The 21,861-nt window shown below is 39.9% G+C and overlaps 1 protein-coding gene across 7 annotated transcripts in view; it reads right to left on the bottom strand.

The window, feature by feature from the left end:
* Window positions 1–21,861, bottom strand: part of FGGY (FGGY carbohydrate kinase domain containing) — a 405,123-nt gene that overhangs the window by 305,061 nt on the left and 78,201 nt on the right. Inside the window, exon 1 of one of the 7 annotated variants that reach the window (XM_090271652.1) lies at window positions 7,627–7,677. The exons of the other annotated variants lie outside the window; for them this stretch is intronic. The gene's annotated coding sequence lies outside the window, so the exon portion shown is untranslated. Of the gene's footprint in view, window positions 1–7,626; window positions 7,678–21,861 lie in introns of those variants that run through there. 7 annotated transcript variants of the gene reach the window in all.

Here is a 21,861-nt window from a genome sequence, read left to right as displayed (position 1 = left end):
TATATACAAACTACTATTCAAGGGGCCAAGAATAAAAGATGATTTTGTCATACATGTCATTTTTTACCTGTTCTGTGCGTAATCAGAGTATCTGGATCCCTAATTACACCAACTTATATTCATAAATGGCTTATATTTATAAGACACTTTATAAAATTCTTAGATACACATTATCTCCTGGCTAACTGTATGTGTTAATAATTAGTTTCCCTCTGGCACTTCATGCATACCTCTGTTATCGCATATTACATTATTTTGATTTATTTATTGGGTTATTTTCCCTCTGCTCTTTGAGCTAGCTTTTTGAGGACAGGCACTATCCTAGTAGGTCCTCCATGATCCTTGTGGAAGTACTGAATTCTGATTAAGTCCTTACAACAACACTGAAATAGGAATTCTTTAATAATTTTTACATATAGGAAAAGAGGATCAGAGAGGTGATTTGTCTCAGATCACGGTTACAAAGGAGCCCTGGTTCCAGGCACAGCATTCCTTCTATCCTCCCAGATCTGCCAACACTGAAGCATCTCCAGGATGCACATTACAAAATATGACATGAATCTAGCCAAGTTTGGAAGCACAATTGTGTAAAAAAAAAAATTTATACACACACACACACACTCACATATATATGTGTGTGTGTGTGTGTGTGTGTATTTTTTCAACCCATACATTGAGGGAAGCGGAGGAGTAAAGACTGTACCCTGGTTTTGCTTTCTATGTTTGTATTCAGAATATTTAGTAACAGTAAGGGATCCTTCTGGGTTTAAAATGAAGATTCAAATAAAACATGTCCACTGAGTTTATTTCAGATGTGCAAACCTCTAGGGACTGAAAGAAAACAAAAACAAAATACCTGATTTATGAGATTCTTCAGCTTCAAACCAGGAATAACTAAGCTGCAATATTGAAAAAGCATCAGAATAGCACAAAAGCATAGTAATTTAGCTCTCTGTTCATTCCTTATGCCATTAATGAGCAACTTTTAATCTTTAATCCTCATTCAGTAAACTGCTTTTACTGTCCCATCTGCTCCTCTTACTCCTCATGCCTTCAGGATCTTATAATTAAATTCTAATTAAAGTTTAAGGCACATAATAAAGAAAACACTTGAGGAATGTCTTTGATTCAAGAGGCCAAACTAACATTTCAGCAGTCTAAAAAAATGAATTATATTCTTTTGCTTAACAAGCACCTTTAAAATGGAATTAAAAATGGGACAGTCTAATCTTCTGTGATTTCACCAGCCACATGTTATGTAAATATGTTCATCACCGTGTGTTACACTGAAATCAGCTGAAAACATCAGGAAGCAAGCCATTCCCACATGCACGGTGTGGAGGTGAGCTCAGTGGCAGTGCACGAAGCAGAACTGTCACAAATATCTCTGTGGCACCATGACGTATTGATGTCAGCATGTACGTAGTATGACTCCTGAATACCAACAGAAGAGGGTTCCCACTCTTGTCTAATCTCTCACCACACTTGATCAAGCCTACCTTTCCTGCATCTCCCAGGTCTATCTCCACTTCAGCTACGTTAGTTCAGTCCTTCTGCATCCCTGGGAATACTGCAATGTTTCTCCGATGCCCTCCTCAGTCCTCTGCCCCAGTTCACACACCACTCTGCCTGGCTGACAGTTATCTTTCTTAAGCATTATTCTCAATGGGTTGCCCCACCCTGACTACAGGTTAAAATTTGAGTAATAATAATTATTGTTAATTAGCTAATTATATGTATTATAGAATTAATAAAAATAACTGATGCACCAGACAACTGTTCTAAGTACTTTATGCTATTATTCAAATGCTCAGAATCACCCTGTGAGGCATGTTCTATTATTATTTCAGATGAGGAAACTGAGGGGCAGTAAAATTCTGGTGTTCGCCCAAGATTACAGAGGCATGTGGCAGTGGGGTCAGTGGCCATGACATAAACTCTCAAAAACCCGAAGGCTGAGTAAAGCCCATGAGGATGTCCCGACCTTCTCTCCAAATGCCCCCTGACATATGATCTATGTTTTGGTTATGCCAACATGTTCACAACACACCATGGTCCTGCATGCTTATACCTTTGTACAGGTTGCCTTTTTTGCCAGATGGCACTCCTCATCCACTGGCAGATTCTTGCTCAGCCCTCATTTCCTATCTTGTGAGGCCTTTTCTGATTCCCTGGACAGAGCTCATCACCACCACCATCACCTCCCCCCACCCCCCACGTTGTTCATGCAGAGTCTAAAAACTACTAGATTTCAGTTATAGTGCTAATTGCGCTGCAATGTGACTGAAGAGCCTGCCTTTTATCTCAATGTCCCCTAAAGGCAAGGAACATCACAGTGTTTTAACAAATTCATGAGAAATAAAGAAATGGATGATTCTCTAAGTTTCTACATTGGACATATACAGAACATGGTCTAGTCTTATTGAAGTCAATACAGAGAAAAATGTTACCCTCTGGTATGATTTACAGAGAGAAAAGAAAGAAAAAAAAGTACCTTACTTTATACCCCCCCCCCAAAAAAAACTCATAAAACTCTTCCAGAAGCATGTAACTCACTGGTAACTCATATCTTGTGTTACTTTCTGACTGTCAAAATGCATTAGTTCCTTTCTTCCAAGATCCTACAAACTTTATGATGAGCCCCATTCAGACCACAGCAAGGGGGCAAAACACTAGACTTAGATTCAGCCACACAAGGCAGTCTGGACTGAACAGTGCTTCCTGTACCCTAGCTTTGAGTGTCGGGCCCCTAAGAGCCCAGGGCCACTACCCCTGGCTTCCCTGACCCCTGCCCTCTCTGCCAGGTGAGGTCTAAACAACTGAGTGTCTTACCTGCTATTTGATTTGCACTACAGGGTGGGGTCCACTGAGACTGAAGCCTTTTTCCTAAGACTGGGAGCTCCTGTGACCTTGCTCCCTTTGGCCAATAATCCCTGTTCCAGGGGATTTGACCCCCCACCCCCAGCCTGCCCCTATCTTGATTCCCTTCCAAGTGGACCAGCCATTCTGAACCATGGAACTGCTGCCCTCTCTAAACATTCAGTGACCCTCTTGCCTGCAGGGCCCTAAACCTTGTCTCCCACTCAATGAATAAGTACCAGGCATGATACTAGGTCCTTTATGTAGCTGTATCTCAAATACTTCAAGGCCTTCTTGCAAAAAAGCTATAATTATATTAATTAATCCAATTAACAAATCTTTATCAAATGCCCACTATGTGAGAAGTAGGACAATGAAGCTAGGTGACATGCCCAATGTCACACAGCTGATGAGAGTAGCAGAAGTGGGATGTGAAAACAGATCTTTTTCACTCTATGATATGTCCTAGCTCTTGGTCCTTTGTCTTCATCCTTAAAGAGGTGAACATGTATTATAAAGGAAAAGTCATGCACTCAGAAACCTAATATCACTATCATGGCATATAAGCATGCATGGCTAACCCAACCCTTCCCGAGACTGCAGTCTACGTTCCCATGCTCTGGCCACTCCACACTCTGTTTCCTCAACATGCAGTGAGTTTTCACACCTCCATTTATGTTCATGTCTTTTGCTGTAATGTCCTGTCTTCACCTGTCCACTGTATTCACCCCTGCAGATATAGCTCATTCACTCATCATTCTGTATTTATTAAATAACTGGTAGGTAACAGATCCTGCCCTAAATGACGAAGAAATGAGATTTAGCCCCTGCCCTTAGAGAGCTTACGGTCTAGTGACAAGTAAAGATGAGCAAATAAATCAAAACCTGGGGCAGTGTGCTCTATGGCAGGGGTAAAGACATGCTGCACGGCAGTTCAAAGGAAAGGCCTGGAGCCCAGTCTCAGGGCCTCCTCTCCCATTCCCTCCCTCGAGTTGTCCCCAATCTCACCACAATTTATTGCTACTCTCATTTCTTATTGTACTGTTCATTCTGCAGTCATAACATTTTTTCAAATTGAATTATAGTTTATTATAATTATTTATCTTCATCACTAGAATCAATCCCTTGAAGGAATTGATTTGCTTAATAGATAAATACTGAGTGACTTGCAGGACTATAATGGTTAAAAGCATGAGTTTTATCATTTAAATCCTGGGAAGTAGTTACTAGCCATGTGGCCATAACAGGTTACTTAACATACAGCCTCTCAACATTGTCCACATATCTAAGATGGAAATGGGTCAGGAACAGAGCACGGCAACAGTATTTACCGAAAGTCACTATCGGTATTGTCTTTAGCCTTGGTCTTTGACATTGCTTATTTCAATGTCAGTTCTGGAGTTGATTAATGACAATGATCATAACCAGTCTCTACTATTACAAAGCAGTATGGGATCTGTTGTTAATATCACAATGTTCACTTCTACACATAGATTAGAAATTTAAATCCAACTTGGGGTGCAAAAAGTCTCTTTATGAGCTTCATATGTTGAAGATGTTAGTTGAAATATAAATATGTATTTATTATTATGAAAGCAAAATTGCAATTAATGATGACTTTGAAAACTTCTTATGTACAAAATCAATTATTAAGAAATGGAAAATAATTAATACGATAATAGATTGATATCAAGAGAGAGAACAGTAGCTAGGTGACTTGACCAAAAATTCTATCATATTTGAGATTATAAATCCATATAACAAGTTAAATAGTATAAGCAAGGTATTATTAAAAATGAGATTAAAATCTTTATGACACTGGGCTAGCACTCATAATATAAAACAAAACTATAATAAAGAATTACTGATAATACTGGTTAGTTAGTTCCACTTACATCAAAAGCCTTCCAAAGAAAAGTTCTACTTAGGAATCCCTCATAGCTTATAAAGATGAATTAAAAGCAAAATGTCAACCTTACAATCTCATATTTCATAAGGAAAACTCAAAAACTGTGTATATGAGCATTGATGAACACTGATAAATCATCTCTGATACAAAGGCTTTAAAAATTTAGAATACATAAAATGGAAGTGTTAGAGAAAAATGAGGTTCCCAAAACATATTCCTGCTAACTTTATACTATAAAGGATAGATAATTCCTTAAATAAAACTGTGTGTCTCTGAAGGTTGTGGGACTGATATTCAGGTGATCAGATATGTCTGGGATTCATATTTATGACATAAGGTATAATAAGGAAATTACTGATGGATGGTAATCCATCTCAGGTGGATGGCAGGGGTCAAGTAATGTTGTAGAGATTTAAGGAGTAAATGGGTAACTGAATAAACAAAGGAAGTGGGTGTCAATCCTTCATACAGAAGATCTGACTACAGAAGGAGAAAAATAAGGCAGAGGCCTACCGTTCAACTTGTCAGTGTTTTTACTAAGGCAGGAAATACAGGCTAAAATATAATGGAATATATTACAACTGAACGTACTAGTCTAAAGGGTCATTGTTGTTTCTGAGTGCCAAAACTGTATGTAGACTGCTGGCTCCACCCTACCCATCCAAACGTATTTGATTCCCAAAGGCTTGGCTTTAGCTGAGCCAGTTTCCTTAACAACTTTCAGAATAAACAGAAAAGCAAAACACTGGGCTGAGACACTTCCAGGTTTGGGTCCATGGTTTTAAAGACTTTGATTTCCCTTACATAGTACCCAGATATAGTATCCATCCACTCGTAGGCTGGATAAAAAGTACGCATACACACAGATTCTGAAATTCTCAGAAATACAAGAACCCATTAAACGTTCTTTCAATCCCTACAGATATACACATGGCATGCGGAACAGAAAATGGGAAATTTTATTGCACAGAAAGCTCTAATTGGAGGTAATAATATCCCAGTGCACAATGTCAAGAGTGCCCAATAAATGCCAAGTACTCTATGCACAATATCAAATACTTACAAAGAGCTATTGCTATTCCTATTACAAGTGTTGAAATTATGTCTTGGGAATCTATGTAGGTAAGCAAGAACAAGAACTTTAGAGAGCCAGCTTTGCCACTAATTCAGCTCTGTTATTATACTTTGGGTAAGTTTCACAATTTCGCTAAACATAACCTTACTCATCTATAAAATGGGTATAATCATACCTACCTCAGAAAGTTAAAGTAAGGACTAAGAAAAAAATAAAATACTTGTATAATGTACCTAATATAATGCTTGACATTATAAGTTAATATTTAATAAATGGCAGCCATGCTGATTGATAATGTTATTTCCCAAGACTACACAACTAGTAAGTGACAGACGGAGAATTTAAACGCATATTTGACTGATTCTAAAACCAATATAAACAATACCATTTATTGAGAATTTACCACATGCCAGTATTACTATGTAATTGTTTTACATGTAATAATATAATCCATAGTCATAATAAGCCTATGAAATACATACTATTATTATCCCTACAATATAGATGAAGGAATTGAAATACAAAAACGCATCATAGATAATAGCTATCGAAAGCTTACTGGCTTCCTCACCCCCAGTTTTAGGTACTGTCAATAAGATATGATTTCTATACTACGACCACATTCATTTATCCTTCATGATAATGCACTTGCATTTCGAAACCACATACAGCACCTCAGCTATATTTTGGGAATAGAAGACATACAGTAAGGAGCACTGCTTTAAGTTCTTTAAGATGCAAGCTGTATAAACATATATAATAAAATAAAAGTAATATTATCATTACTATTTTGCAAAGACATGAACAACTTGCAACAGGAAATGTACTGTTCTAACTAACCAATCAGATTTTGGTTGAATCAAATCAGATTTCTCTCTAGGCTTTCTTTTTAATTCTACAAAATTTGTAGACATCTGCACTGCTTGAAACACACCAAAGAGCGATCCCGGAGCCACATGTAAACCAACCCTCTTGGCCAAATGCCCCCAGAAAGACATAAGTGGAAAGGTCAACATGTCCTATTTTCCCATGGCAAATGAACTTTGGAAATACTTCTTTTTTCCTTTTTATACTTTTATAGTCAAATGATCATGATCAACAAGAACTGGATAAAATTGACTGCAGCTGGAGAGAAATGCTGACGTGAGTGGCTAAAAACATCATGTGCAACTTGTAATAAAAGGGTACAGGATCACCGTGTAAGTTGAGGTCCCACTGCCTCAGCCTTCTATAGTCACATCTCATTAAGACTAGAAGCAGCAGCTGGTTTCCCCCTAAAACGAGTCCTAGAGGAATAAAATTAGAAGGGCCCCCTCCTTTTGCTCTGCTCTTGAAAACAGGGAGTCCTTGATCTGGATGGATTTTTACAGAGTTGACAGGTCAGACCTGAGTGCATGTTATTCTAAAGGTCAAAGAGTTGGCAAAAATGGATATGACTGCTGTCAAACAAGAATGAGCTCCCTTTGAAGCCTGAGGATTAGATGAGCTGATTCCAAAGTGCTCTCTCTGAATGCAGCAAAGGCAAGGGTTAAAACTAAAAGTGCTGCCCTGTGTAAGCTGATATTTCTTTTAAGTAATGCAGGGTATACTTCGCTGCCCTTGTAGGCTGGCATGGATCACCATTAAAATCTGGGTAAAAAGGAAACAATCCATCAAGTGGGGTGGTGTTAGCAGTCCCCTGCCTATGGCCTGCAATTATCCACAAAAAACCTCCCTCAGAGTCCTCCTGCTCCCAGTTTAATCTGTTCACTATTTGTCATGCCCTCTATTTATTTACACTTACCTATTTTTCCCCCATGGCTACTATTTTGTTCTGTGGATAACTTCTGGCCAAACTTGTTGCTGTGCCACCAAATACTTGAGCTGTTTCTGTGGCTGTTATCACTCGGGCAGTTTCACCGTGCTGTTATCTGAACCTTCTCTGACTTTCAGTTTAATAAATCAGACTAATATTCCACCTCATAATTCAGAAACACAACCCTGTGTCCCTCATCCCCACAGCCCCAGTAGCTGTGGAATGGAATACCAGTGGAATTAAGGGAAGTTCTTGCAGACTCAAATACCACCGAAATGCAATAATTTGTCTTTATTAACAGAAGGTCAAATACCATGTACCTCTGACAGTTGCATCAATATTTTTACAGTCCTTAGTTCTTGACTTGCAGCAATGGCCTCTTTAAAACACACACACACACACACACACACACACACACACACGAAAGACTTAAGTCTAAATCCTGACATTGTTAAATCACTTTTATATACCTTTTTGAAAACAAGGAGATTTAAGACATGAAGACATTCAAACTGGTGCCTGGTTTTCTCTGGAATTGGACCTCCCGGAAATCTGGTCCTTGGAAGCGCACATATTTTGGAGGACTCTCGAGTCCTTGTTGCTCTGCAAAACCTATGATCCATTTCTTAGAACACTCTAGTAAACAGCAAGTGACTAAATTTAACACTTATAGCTTTCCTTCAACATAGATACAATCTTATGACTTAAATGCTCAACCTACGCCTCAATAAATCTCACATCATCACCATGACGTAGGTAATAGTATCCCCATTTTACAGATGAAGGAGTTGCCAGCATCTCAGCAAGCTTACTTTCATAAAATCACATCTTTAAAGAGGCTGGACCAGGATTCCAGGTCCAATTCAAAGTCCGTGCCCTTCTACCATGTGTAACCCAAGAACTGTATGGGGGCAAGAATATTTCTGGGAAGTAAAAAGACATGAAACGCTGATTCCCCATTTGCTGCTCTGCTACCTCCCCTTTCTCTGTTATCCCTGAACTTCTGGGCTCTTTCTTCACCCTTCAGTTAGAGGAAACTGAGAGAGCAGAGCTAGATGGAGAGGATATTGTATTCTTTACATTCCTGGATCCTGAAATCCATCAGCACTGAAAAAAAATTATCAAGCTATAGACCTACCCAAAATTTTGAAATCTCTCAGGAATCTTAGCAAAACATTCACTGAGGCTAAAGCTTAGTTCCCCATATACACAAAAATCAGAAATACAGAGAAGTAAAATATCCAAAATGTATGACTCATTTTAAGAAAAGCCAAAAATCATCACTGAAAAGACATAGTAAACGCTGGTAAGAATGTGTAGAAAAGGAACACTTGTGCATTGTCGGTGGAAATGTAAATCTGGTGTAACCATTTTGGAAAACAGTATGAAGGTTCCTTCAAAAATCAAGTGTAGACCAACCATATGATCTAGCAATTCCACTTTTGAGTATAGATTCAAAGAAAATGAAAATGGAATCTCATAGAGATGCCTGCACTCCCATGTTCATTGCAGCATTACTCACCATAGCAAGATATGGAAACTAAGTGTCCGTCAGTAGATGGATGGATACAGAAGATGTGTATAGAATATATAACACAATAAAATATTCATCCACGAGAGAGAAGGAAATCTTGCCATTTGTGACAACATGGATGGACCTCAAGAGCATTATGTTAAGAGAAATACATCAGAGAAAGACAAATATTGTATGGTCTCACTTATATGTGGAATTTAGAAAGGCTGAACTCATACAAAGAGTAGAATAGTGATTGCCAAGGGCTGGGTATGGGGTAAATGGTGAGATGATGGCCAAAGGGTACAGACTTCCAGGTATAAGGTGAATAAGTTATGGGAATCCAATGTATAACATGGTGATTATAGTTAACACTACTATATTATATACTTGAAAATTGCTAAGAGAGTAAATCTTAAATGTTCTCAACAGGGGAAAAAACAGTAATTATGTGACACGATGAAGGTGTTAGCTTACAATGGTAGTAGTCATTTTGCAATATACGAAGTCTGTCCAGAAAAAGTCCAGCCATTGTTAATATAACAAGAACGATTTGCACGTCATCAATGTAACCTGGCAGCCAAGGAGAACGGACTGGAATGAGCATCAGTGAATGATGATGACTTCACTGTACTAGTCAGTGGGGGTGGTAGAAGCTGCTGAGTGAGCATGTGTACTGTGTGGCTGTCACATTCAAAACGACTGAGCAAGTAGAGGAACACATCAGCATCAAATTTTGCAATAAGCTTGAGCATGCCTCTGTGGAAACTATTCAGATGATTCAGAAGGCTGCAGCTAAGGGCAACTGGTGATTGGCAGCTTCATCATGACAATATGCCCACTCATGCATCACGTCTTGTGCAGCTTTTTTTTGTGAAACATCAAATCACTCACATGACTCAGACCCACTACAGCCCAGATTTGGTGCCCTGTGACTTCTGGCTTTTCCCAAAACTAAAATCACTTTTGAAAAGGAATAGATTTCAGACCCTTGATGAGATTCAGGAAAATATGATGGGGCAGCTGATGGTGACTGGGAGAACTGTGTCAGGTCCTAAGGTGCCTACTTTGAAGGGGACTGAGGCATCACTATCTTATGTACAATGTTTCTTGTATCTTGTATCTTCTCCAATAGATGTCTCTATTTTTCATATTGCATATCTGGATGCTTTCTAGACAGTCCTCATATACACGTGTCAAATCCCTAGAAGAAGAAGAAAGAAAAAAAAAAAAAAAAGCCAACAGAAGGGGTAAAGTTCCATAGAAAATAATTTAGTCTTGGGAAGTGGTTCTCAAATGTCAGCATAAAGGATCCTTATAAAGGATTTGTTAAGAAACAGATTATTGGGTCGCACTCCCTGAGTTTCTAATTCAGTAAGTGGGGGTGAGGCCAGAAAACTTGCATTTCTAATACATTTCCAGGTGATGTTCATGCTTCTGGCCTGGGGACTACATTTTGAGAAGCACTGGTTTGGGTTGAACAATCACTTAACAAATGAACTCTGTATTTTACAGTAATAGCCTTCTGTTGGATCCCTTTAACAATCAGTTAACAAACAAGTGTTGAGCTAATCAGTACTAATCAGAGGCAGTATACCACTGGGGTAAAAAGCCTGGATTCTACAGTCAACTGCCTGGTTTCAAATCCCAATTCTGTAGCTAGACTCTGTGATCTTGGATGAGTTCCTTGGCCTCTTTGAAGCTCAATTTCTCTTATCTGTAAACTGTGCATGGTAATTACAGAACATATAACAGGGATATAATGAGCATAGAAGGGGCTAGTATATCGCAAGTGCTCACAGTGGAGCCAGCACATGTTAAGTACCCTCTTATTAGTATAGACTACGAATGTTATTATTACCATACTTTCTTCTACCTCTAGAAATATTACTCTATGCCAATCCCTGTGTCTGGAATTTGGGATAGAGTTGTGGACAAAAATACAAGGTCCTGAACTCATGAAGTTACAGTCAAGCAAGGAAGACACAACTTAAGTAGTTGTTTCCAAAGAGGTCTCTGCTTAAATCAGCGTGTTAAAAGCAGGGAAACAAAGAGAAGAGGCTACAAAGTCATTTCAAATTGGAGATCAATCAGGCATTAAGAAGCATTTCTTAAACTGGAGTATAAACCAATGAAAAACATGATTCTGGAACAAACTATAATGGCTTTTTAAATGTAATGGTATGAAAAAAAAAGACTCCAATAAACCCTCCAAATTTCTCAGCAGTTATTATATGCCATGCACCCTGCACTAGAGACTGCAAAGGTGAATAAAATGGTGGTTTCTTCATCCAAAGGGTTTCTAAGCTAGTAGAAGAAAAACGTGTGCTGAGAAATAATTACAGTACAAGGAGAGAAGTTCTAGAAGAATCACAGGAACTATGAAGAGGAAGTATCTAACTGCTCCGAGGGGTCTGAAGCGCTTCACAATCTACCTGATGTTTAAGATGGCCCTTGAAGAATGATCAACAAGCCAGCAGGTAGAAAAGAGATCATGAATGATATTCTAGAGAGGGGGAACAGTATGTGCAAAGGCAAGAAGATATAAGAAGGCCCAGGGATTGAGGAGACTTCTGGCCAAGATGGAGGCCTAGACAGACACACTCCACCTCCCTCCACAATTAAGAAGGAATACAACTACCGCAAAACCAGAAATAACCAGAAATTCCAGAAAATAAAGCTACACAGAAGTCCAACATATGAAGTTATAAAGAAGTGGTGCTCGTCCAGACAGGTAGGAGAGACAAAGCCAGGGCAGAGAGGTCAAGCTGTGCTTGTGGCGGCAGCAGCAGCAATGGTGATGGCGGCGGGACGGCAATAAGCACGGACACCCGTATTTAAGGGGAGGCGAGAAGCACCTGGGGAGCACCCCTGGCTTCAGACCAGACCCATCAGTTTGCGATTCCAACGCCAGAAAAGGCAGACCCCCATTGCCTCAGACTGTAAGGACTGGAGGATGTGGGGACAGAGGAGGAGGCTCCCAGCCTCTCAGCAGAGAGTGAATGGCAGGAATCCATCTTGGACCCCAGCCCCCACACAAAACGCCGCAGTGTGGTGAGAAGGGTCACCGGTAGCGACGAGTGCACAGAAATCCATCCCCAATAGCGTAGGAGGTATGACAGCCCCACCCAGGAAGCAAAGGTAAATGCAAAACTGTCAGGATGGCACAGATCATGACAGAGATCCCAGTGATGCAGCTGACTAGACAGCAAATATCTAATCTAATGAAGCAGCAGATAGGAAATTTTTCTGAGGCACAGTTCAGAGCTTTGCTTATAAAAGTGCTTACAGACCTAACAGCAGATCTTAAACAAGACAGGGAAGAAATGAAGGCTAGTCCTGCTGAAATGAATGAAAACACATACAAAACTAGTGGTGAGGGAAAGAAAACCAGGGATCAAATCAGCAAATCAGAACATAGGGAAGAAACAAACAGTCAACCAGTGCAGAAAGATGAAATGAAAAGTGAGGGAAATGGGGAGAGGCTCAGAAACCTATGGGACAGCTATAAGCGGGCCAACATCCGAATCATAGAGTTGCCAGAAGGTAAAGAAGAACAACTAGAAATTGAAAAATTATGTGAAAAAAATAATGAAGCAGAACTTCCCTAACTTGGGGAAGGAAATAGACTTACAGGTCCAGAAAGCACAGAGAGTTCCAAAAAAACTGGACCCAGGGAGAACCACGGGAAGACACATTAGAATCAAAATGTCAAAAATTAAGGATGAAGAGAGAATCTTAAAAGCAGCAAGAGAGAAGAAGAGAACTACGTTCAAAGGGGTCCCAATAAGACTGTCAGCTGATTTCTCAAAAGAAAATCTGCAGGCAAGAAGAGACTGGCAAGAAATATGCAAAGAAATGAAAAGCAAAAACGTACAACCACGATTACTCTATCCAGTGAAGTCGTCATTTAGAATAGAAGGGCAGAGAAAGTGCTTCCAGGGCAAAGTAAAACTGAAGTTCATCAGATCCAAACCACTGTTATATGAAATGTTAAAGGGACTTGTTTAGGAGAAAGAGGATCAAAACTGTGAACATTAAAATGAAAACTGTATCACAACCACCAACAGAAGCTAGTGAATCGAAACAAAGACAAACTAAGTAGGCAACAAGAGTGGGAAAAGAATTATAGGTATGGGGAACATTATGGGGGGGAGGTCAGCAGGAAGAGAGAAAGGGAGGGAGATGGTACAGGAATTAAGAAGCATAGTAGGAGGGAGCGGAGTAGACAGGAAGATGTTGAGAAGAACTATATGCACAACCCATGGGCATGGACTAAGGGTGGGGGGACAGCTGGAGGGAGGGGGGCCACTGGGTGGAGGAGAGCAAAGGAAAAGGAAATTGGGACAACTGTAACAGCATAATCAATAAAGCATATTAAAAAATGAAAAAATAAAAAAGAAGGCTCAGGGATTGAGAAGCCTGATGTGCTGGAATGTTGGTGTGTGATGAAGAATGGTAGATGAAGACATCTCTTTGTCACAGTCTTTAAAAATATCACCAGTTTACCAGATAATAAAATTCACTTGAAGCCATTTGGATGATGGGCCAAGATGGTAAGGAAATAAATGCATAAAGTGATAGTCTGGGTTTTTCTAATGTAAGTCTAAAGTTGTCCTTGCATTATACCTTCCGGAAGGTCAATGATTTAATGGCAGACACTGGTATTAAGCTCCATCTCATATTAGTAACAACTAATAACCCTATTTATTGAATACTCAGCATACTGTACTACAAGTTTCATACACGTGAACTCTTTCAACCCCCCACAACAAGCCCATGAGGTACCAATGAGGAAAATGAAGTGCAGAAAAGGAAGTCACTTGTTCAAGGTCTCACAATAAATCCCAGTGCTTGCACATTACCCTGGAGGCTGTTATCACATCAGGGAAAATCCAGGATTTGAAGCTGTTCTATGGGGGACTTTTTAAGAAAAGGAATACAAAATTATGAATGCAAAATCAGGTGCAATAGGGTACATTTATAGTAAGAAAAAAGTTTAAACAAATAATTGGAGCTTTGGAGATTTAGGTCCCTTTTTTTCCTGAGATCAGAAATACCTCCATAGAAATGCTTTCTGAGTGCAACCCCTTCCCATCTGGAACATTCTATAGCTCTCAACAACTGCCAGCACATACAGGACCCATGCATATGAGGGGCCCTGAAGCTGCAAGCTTCACTGTGTTCACTTCATGGGGAAGCCCGCCTCGGCCGCTGCCTGGAAGTCTCTTAAACTTTTCCAGATTATTTCAAAAATGCCAGACCTTAGGGCCAAAGGGAGATAGACAGTTCACCTACAGGACAAAAAAGGAGGTGCAGTGTGAGAGAAACTAGTATTTTCATCCATTCTTCCTTGTTAGAAAGATGGACCACAACAAACCCAGGTTCAGATCCAACCTCTGCTTCTAAGTAGCTGTGTGATCTTGAACATGTTCCTGACCGCTCTGAGTCTCAGTTTCCTCATCTGTAAAAAAGACACACTATAAGGATCAAATAGGATAACATACAGTCTGCCCAGGAATGTCAGCTCCCTTCCCTCTGGATGTGTCTCTCCTGTGCTTTCTCCTTTTCCTTTCCCTTTACTTCACCCCAATTCTGACGGTAGGTAGGTAGGTCCCTTCTCTCTATCCCCAGCATATCAGTGCACATCATTCTCTTAAGAATTCAGCAAGCACTCCCTGGATCTAAAGATGAAAACAGACATGCTACTTTCTTCAAGATGCTCCTGTCTAGTGGAGCCTTTCTGTACCATATGAGTGAGATGCTCCCCTAGGCTGGAGCCACACTTCCTCATTCCACCACAGACCCGCAGACATGGGGCAGGTCAGACCCAAATGAAAATGCTGAGTCCACCTACTGCCTACCCAGCTCTCAGCCAATCTCACCCTGGCCCACGCCTGACCCACAAGTAGCCCTTCTCTCAACCGGCCACAGTAACGCTGGCCTACACATCCTTTGCTTGGCTGGATCAATGAAGTTTGGTTTACAGGGCACTGGGCCCACTGCTGGTGCACACCTCCAAAACAAAAAGGAATACTGGCCTTTTCAAGACAAAACAAAGGCAGACTTCAACCCAGGGATGGCTTTTCTATAAAGTAAAACAGTATGCAGACCCCTGGTCCTCCACTGAACTACATTTAAAATAGCTTTTGTGAAGGATGAACACAGTGGCCATTTTTATATGTATGTGTGCCAGCAGCAATGAATTGATTGTAATGGGAACAATGTGCACTTCTTCCCACTTCTGACAGAATAGATGACATTGTGTCATGGGCCAGGGAGGGGGTAGATGACCCAACTAAAGAAACTCAGTCTTAAGGTTTATTACATGAAATTCTGATAAAAAGCACTTCGAAGCCTCTTTCCCATCATCAAAAAACCACACTGGGCAAGATCAGAGCTTAACAGCCAACAAGAACAAAAAAAAAAAAAAAAAAATCAATTCCTGAGATCATTTTCCTGAAATAGAAAACTACATATGTTTCTCAAATTTCACATCAAGCCACTGCAGAGGCCAGACTACAGGGCTGTATTGGGCCAAAGTAAGTAAGAGAGAGAGAGAAAGAGGAGAGGAGAGGGGGATGGGCTGGGAAACGGAGTAAACAGAAGAAAATGAGCCCATTCCCACATCACCACATTTCTCTGGCACAATCTAAACTTACAAACACCCCCAGTTTCACAGAACTTGTAGTTAGGGTTGCTTATCGGGCAGCCTTTACTTTGTCAAATTAAGACACATTGCCTTGGATTAGCAAGACTCCTTTAATATAAAATGACTTCATGGCTGGCGCAGAGTTCAGTGTCTCTAGGGCCAGCCGCCAGGAACATATCCACTGCACAGCCTCCCTCCCCTCTGCATACTGACCTGCCTGACTTTTCCATAGAGACGGCAGAGCAAAATCCCAAGCAGACAGGCTGTCAGTGTTAATTAAAAGTCCAAACACTTCTTTAGAAACTATCTCCAGCTCAATATTTATACAGAACATAAGACTCTTAACAGGCAGGGCTGGAGAGGGGATGGGGGAGGTTGAAGGCGGAAATAAGTTTGAATGGCATTTGGAACTCATTAATTTTTAAAAGACAGCCTGCCACCCTATATAGACCCAGAGAGGTTCAAAATGTAACGAAACCAGGAAGATGAATGAGCTGAAGACTGTTTGGAAAGGCTGGGGAGAGTGCTCTGCTTTTGAAAAGAATAATATCTCGGCAATAATGAGAGCTGACATTTTTTATTGGTGAATGTGGTTTTGGGCACATTTTAATGACACAGGTTGACAATATTTTGTATTTAACAAAAGGAAAAGCAATCTTCTAAATGACTTGGGAACAAAGGGCTCCCTGACTGCAATTTCTTAATAACATTTAAGAATTCTCTTCAAAGGCCCTTGACAATGGTTTAGAAAGAGGAAGAAAGAAAAATGAACAAAAAAAAATAAATAAATAAGGTATGTTTTTTAAAAAGTAAATAGAAGAAGAGAAAAAAGAAGAAAAGGGTATAGCATTTCAACAGTAAATTATATGCCAAAGGGTTGAATTTTTATGTTAGACGTTAGCAATACTGTTTTAAAGGAATGAGTTTTAAGAAAGAATCCAACTGGAGACTTTGGTCAGCACAATTACAGCTGACAGACTCAAAACTAATCCTGGGAGGGGCTTAACAGATCACCTAATCCAGCCACAAATTCTACAGATGAAGAAGCTGAGCACCCAGGGCCTAAGAGTTACCTGGTTGAACCAGACACATCTTCCAAGTTTCAAATCACACCACCTCACACATCTGAACCCCAAGTCCTCCTAACCTTTACAGTATCATGGGTTCCAAGACTGATTACTGATAACTTTATTCAGATTGGCTGACACTTAAGAGGCTACCCAGAATCACACAGGCATAACATATTCAAAAAGCCCACCAAGTTCACCATGACTTCACCAACAGAGTCAACCACCCTGGATGGGAAACTGATTTGAGAGTCCACAAAGACTGAAGGAGGCCTTCTCAGGTCAGAAAGAACCTCTAAAGAGTGGATGATGTGGAGATGCCCTCCTTAAAATCTAACTCCTACTCCACCCATTAGTTTCACCCTTAGAGTGAAACCCTTCTGAGATTCAGTTATGGTACTAGAAGATGAGATTTTCCTAATTTTCTTTTAGTAGTTTTAAAATTTCAAAATATTTTCAGCAGACAATATACCATCATACTATCTGTAAATCAGGAATCGTATTCAGAGATCATTCCACTCCCTCATATTGAAAGAGCAAATGGGATTGAATTTCAGAAGTGATTCAAGGTCTCAGAGAAAATTAGTAAGTAAAGGAAAAGCTATATTGCTGCTCAGCTGGAAAATTACAGTCATACCGACTATCATCTTTCAAGCATACAAAACTCATGTCTAGATGGACACAGCAGAGATTTAAAAAATTACAGAAACTGAGCAAATTCGGGCTAGTGATTCTTAATGAAGGGTATACACCATAACCACCCGAGGGCACATATTTTTACCCACTTTGTCCCAAAGGACAAATGTGGGGGTTCTTCTTAACCTTTTCTCTCCAGATTTGCTTTACCATTGAAAAATGAAAGAAGAAACTTCATCCTTCTCCAGAGTTTGCCTCAGTGTAGCAGGTAGAGGGAGAATCCGTGATCTGATAGTTAAGCTTTAGTGCAAGGCAACAAGAGGACAGGTCAATCATGGAGTATCTGTGCCTTGATTCTGTTGCTTCTGATAGGCATGGATGAGAAACCAGGGCATTAATGACTCATTCCCCTCCTGCCCCCTGACAGGCCCAGCATATTCCATTTTCTCCTGCCCTCCCCAGTCTTTTAGTCTCTGAACACTGACGGGTCTGTGCTCTCCTGGCACCTGCTCATTTCTACACACCCACAACAGCTCTAAGACCTTTGGTGACACCTCACTCCACGATTCACTGAACCCTGACCACATCCCCACGAAGCAAAGACAAAACCCCCTAACAAGGGAGAATGGTTTTCCATCAGGTTATTTGGTTTTTGAATGGCCTGTCCTCCATGCCCCACTCACAAGCTGTTTAATGAAATGTAGATTCACCTTAAAATTTAAAAACTAAAAAAAATAAATAAATAATAATACTGAAGGGAATAATCAATGGAAGTAGAGCTTCTTGTGCGCTACTATGTAGCAAACACCAGTCAGAGATTTTGGCCATGGTACTTCATTTTCTCCATAAGGCAAACCCACAGTTTTTGCCTACCTTTAACCACAACAGGAACTTGGGATTAAGAGGAAAAGAATGACTTACCCAAATTCACTCAGGTAATAACTGGGAGAACTAAACTTTGGGCTAAAAACGGGCAATAGCCCTTATACGAATTTGAATAGTTAAATAAATGTGTAGCTAACTACTGCTAGATTAGACAGAGGATACCTCGTAGGTGCTCTATCAATACACATATACATGAGAGAAATAAGTGAATGAGTGAGTGAATGAATGATGGAAATTGTGAGCTACAGTTGTTTCAAACTATATACTACCTCCTCTATGACCTCCCCCTCTTCCTTGTCACTATCACAGAGGGATAATAGATTAGTTTCTGGGATACTGTGAATGTAATTTACTGAGAAATTTTTTTACCTGCCCAATATTAATGTTCCCTTTGTTCTTTAGCAGTAAGAGCAACCCATTTGTATTCAGGTGGCAACATAACCAGCTAAAAGCATATTCTACCCAGTTTCCACTCCAGCGAGGCAGGATCATAAACCTAAGTGCTGGCCAATGATATGCAAGCAGAAGTATTATATAAGTCCCCTAAGAACGCTGTTTAAAGACAGCTGCCTCACATACATGGTACATCCTTTTCTTTTGTACTTTCCACCTTCCTTCCTCCTGCAACATGAAATGTGGACTTGATAATAGAATCCAGCAACCATCCTCGACCATGAAGTAACCTTGAGAATGGAAATAAGGGCTGCAGATGGTGAAATAAAAAATGTCAAAACAACTAGCGTCCTTGATGGCTTCATGGGACCATCAGAGTAGCCTCAGACTCCATATATCTCGTCGTCGTCGTCGGCAGCCGTCCGTCTCGAGAGACGATGGTGTAGCTTCTTAAGAGTCTATCTGCACCGCCGAGAATGGCTGTGCAGTCCGACTTGGGAGTGACACGGTATCTGTCTCCTCCCGTGTTGAATCGACATCTTGCGATGACGCTGGAGTGTCCTCTCCAGTGAAGCTGAAGCTACAGAGCCTGGGCAGGGTGATATGGAGGGTCTGCTGTTGCCCATGCAGCAGACCCCCCTCTCTTCGCAGCTGAAGGGTCCAAGGGAAAGATGGAGTCAATACAGCTTGGCTTCAGGTGCGCCGCAGGAGTTGCCGGTGTTGACTACAACGTCAAACCGCCTTAGGGACTCCGGCTCCGGATTTTCTGTCGGGGTTTACTCCCTTAGCCTTTCCCCTGAAGAGGTATGCCGCAAGGCAGCGGAGGTTTTTTGGAGTCAGAGTTTTCCTTCTCTGATGTGCCCTGACTGGAAGATCGAACCAGCGACACTTAGCTCGCAGGCCGACGCTCAATCCACTGAGCCAAACCAGCCAGGGAATCCATATATCTAGTATTTACAAAAGAGAGTGAACCCTTATGTGATTAAGCTTCTATTATTCTGCATTTTCTATTATTTCTATTATTCATCAGTGAAGGGACAAGGAACACATTTCTTCCACAGAGAGTGAAAGTACTCTTTTTTTTCCAAAAAATAAGGGGAAGAAAATCTAGTATTTACAAGCTACTTCTCAGCACTATTAAATATACTAAAAAATAAGCAGATGTGAGAGGATAACTATATCATTCTTCCTAGAACCTAGAACTATTTTATATCATTGTTCTGAGAAGTTATCCTTCAGTACAACTATAAAACAATACAAATCAATTAACTTACACATAAATTACATTGGGGATAACTGATCCCCCCCACCCCATAGAACTCTTTGATTCTCACTAGTGGGGAATCCTTACCAAGTTTCAACCAAGGGCTGGCCAAAAAGTGTTACCTTTATGATGATCTAAATCTAATCAGCTTTAATTTCATTCAATAGATTTCTAACATTAAAATATTAAGTCTTAACACTGACAGTCTACAACTACAAGGATGAATATATATATGGGTTTTTGTTTTTTTTTTTTTTAAGGGAAAATAAGCACTGATGAGGATGTGGAGGAAATGGAACCTTCTTATATTGCTGGTGGGAATGTAAAATTACGCAGCCACTGTGGAAAAGTTTAGTGGTTCCTCAGAAAGCTAAACATAGATCTGCCATATGACCAAGCAATTCTACTCCTAGACATAGACCTAAAAGAACTAAAAGCAGAGCCGATACAAACAAATACCATTAAATCAATGTTCACTGCAGCATCATTCTCAAGAGCCAAAAGGAAGAAACCGAAGTATCTACCATGAGTCCATCGACAGAAGAATGGAAAAGTAAAATGCAGTATGTGAATACAATGGAATATTACACAGCCAGAAAAAAGGAAGGCAATACTGACACATGCAAAAACATGGATGTATCTTGAAAACATTATCGCTAAGTCAACTAAGCCAGACATCAAAGAACAAATACTATATGACTTTATTTATATGAGATATCTACAATAGGCAAATTCATATACTATATAATTCATGATAGTAGAAAGAAGATTAGAAGTTTGCAGGGGCTGGGGGAAGGGAGGAATGGGGAAGTATTAATGGTTATAGAGTTTCTGTTTGGGGTGAAAAATAAGTTTTGGATACAATGGTAATGGTTGATCAACACCATGAGTGTACTGGGTTGGCCAAAAAGTCTGTAAAATAAAAGACACATATTTTCACTAATAACTTTATTGATTTGGATATTTTGAGTATGTTGGCTATCATCTCAATTTGATCACTATCAACTTCAACTGGTCTACCCAACCGCTGATCATCATCCAGCAAGAAATCTCCAGCATGAAACTTTGCCAACCACCTTTGACACGTTCAGTCAGTCACAGTACCTTCTCCATAGACTGCACAAATCTTTTTTGGTGTTTCAGTTGTCTTTACCTTTCTTGAAATAATAAAGCATAATATGCAAAAATAGTTGTTTATTTTCTTCCATCTTCAATATTAAAATGCTACACAAAAATCCACCAATTTTGATGTATTTTTTTATAATGCACACTGATATGACACCTGTCACAATACAATGTAACGAAATTGTGTCAAATGACGTTAAAGACAACTAAGTGCTACTAGAGCCATTGTACGGGAAAAATAAATGAACTTTTTGGCCAACCCAATAATTAATGTCATTGAATTTTATATTTACAATAGTTAAAATGATAAATTTTACGCTATATATATCTATATATTTTTTACTACAATTCATAAAAATTAATAATGCAATATATCAAAACCATTAAATTCTACTTTAAAGGAGTAAATTATATAATATGTGAATTACATCTCAATAAAGCTGTTTTAAAAAAAAAATCAAGTCTTATCTCAGATACGCACCTGAGAAAGGCAATCAGGAGGCCAAGTACTGAGGAAGGGTGTGGACTACAGGCATGTCGCCAGAGGCTGGGATTAGAATGGAAGTAGGTATCTTCGTTTTCTCCCCATGCTAATAACTCAGCCCATGGAGGATCAGACTGCCACCCACTCGCTATCTCCACTCAGAGGAAGCATAGCTGGCTTTGCACTCCTTCCCCTTACTTGATT

Source organism: Furipterus horrens, unplaced genomic scaffold (assembly GCF_987537825.1).
Source record: "Furipterus horrens unplaced genomic scaffold, mFurHor1.1.pri manual_scaffold_3, whole genome shotgun sequence".
Lineage (NCBI taxonomy): Eukaryota > Metazoa > Chordata > Mammalia > Chiroptera > Furipteridae > Furipterus > Furipterus horrens.
This window is presented reverse-complemented; position numbering and strand designations above follow the sequence as displayed.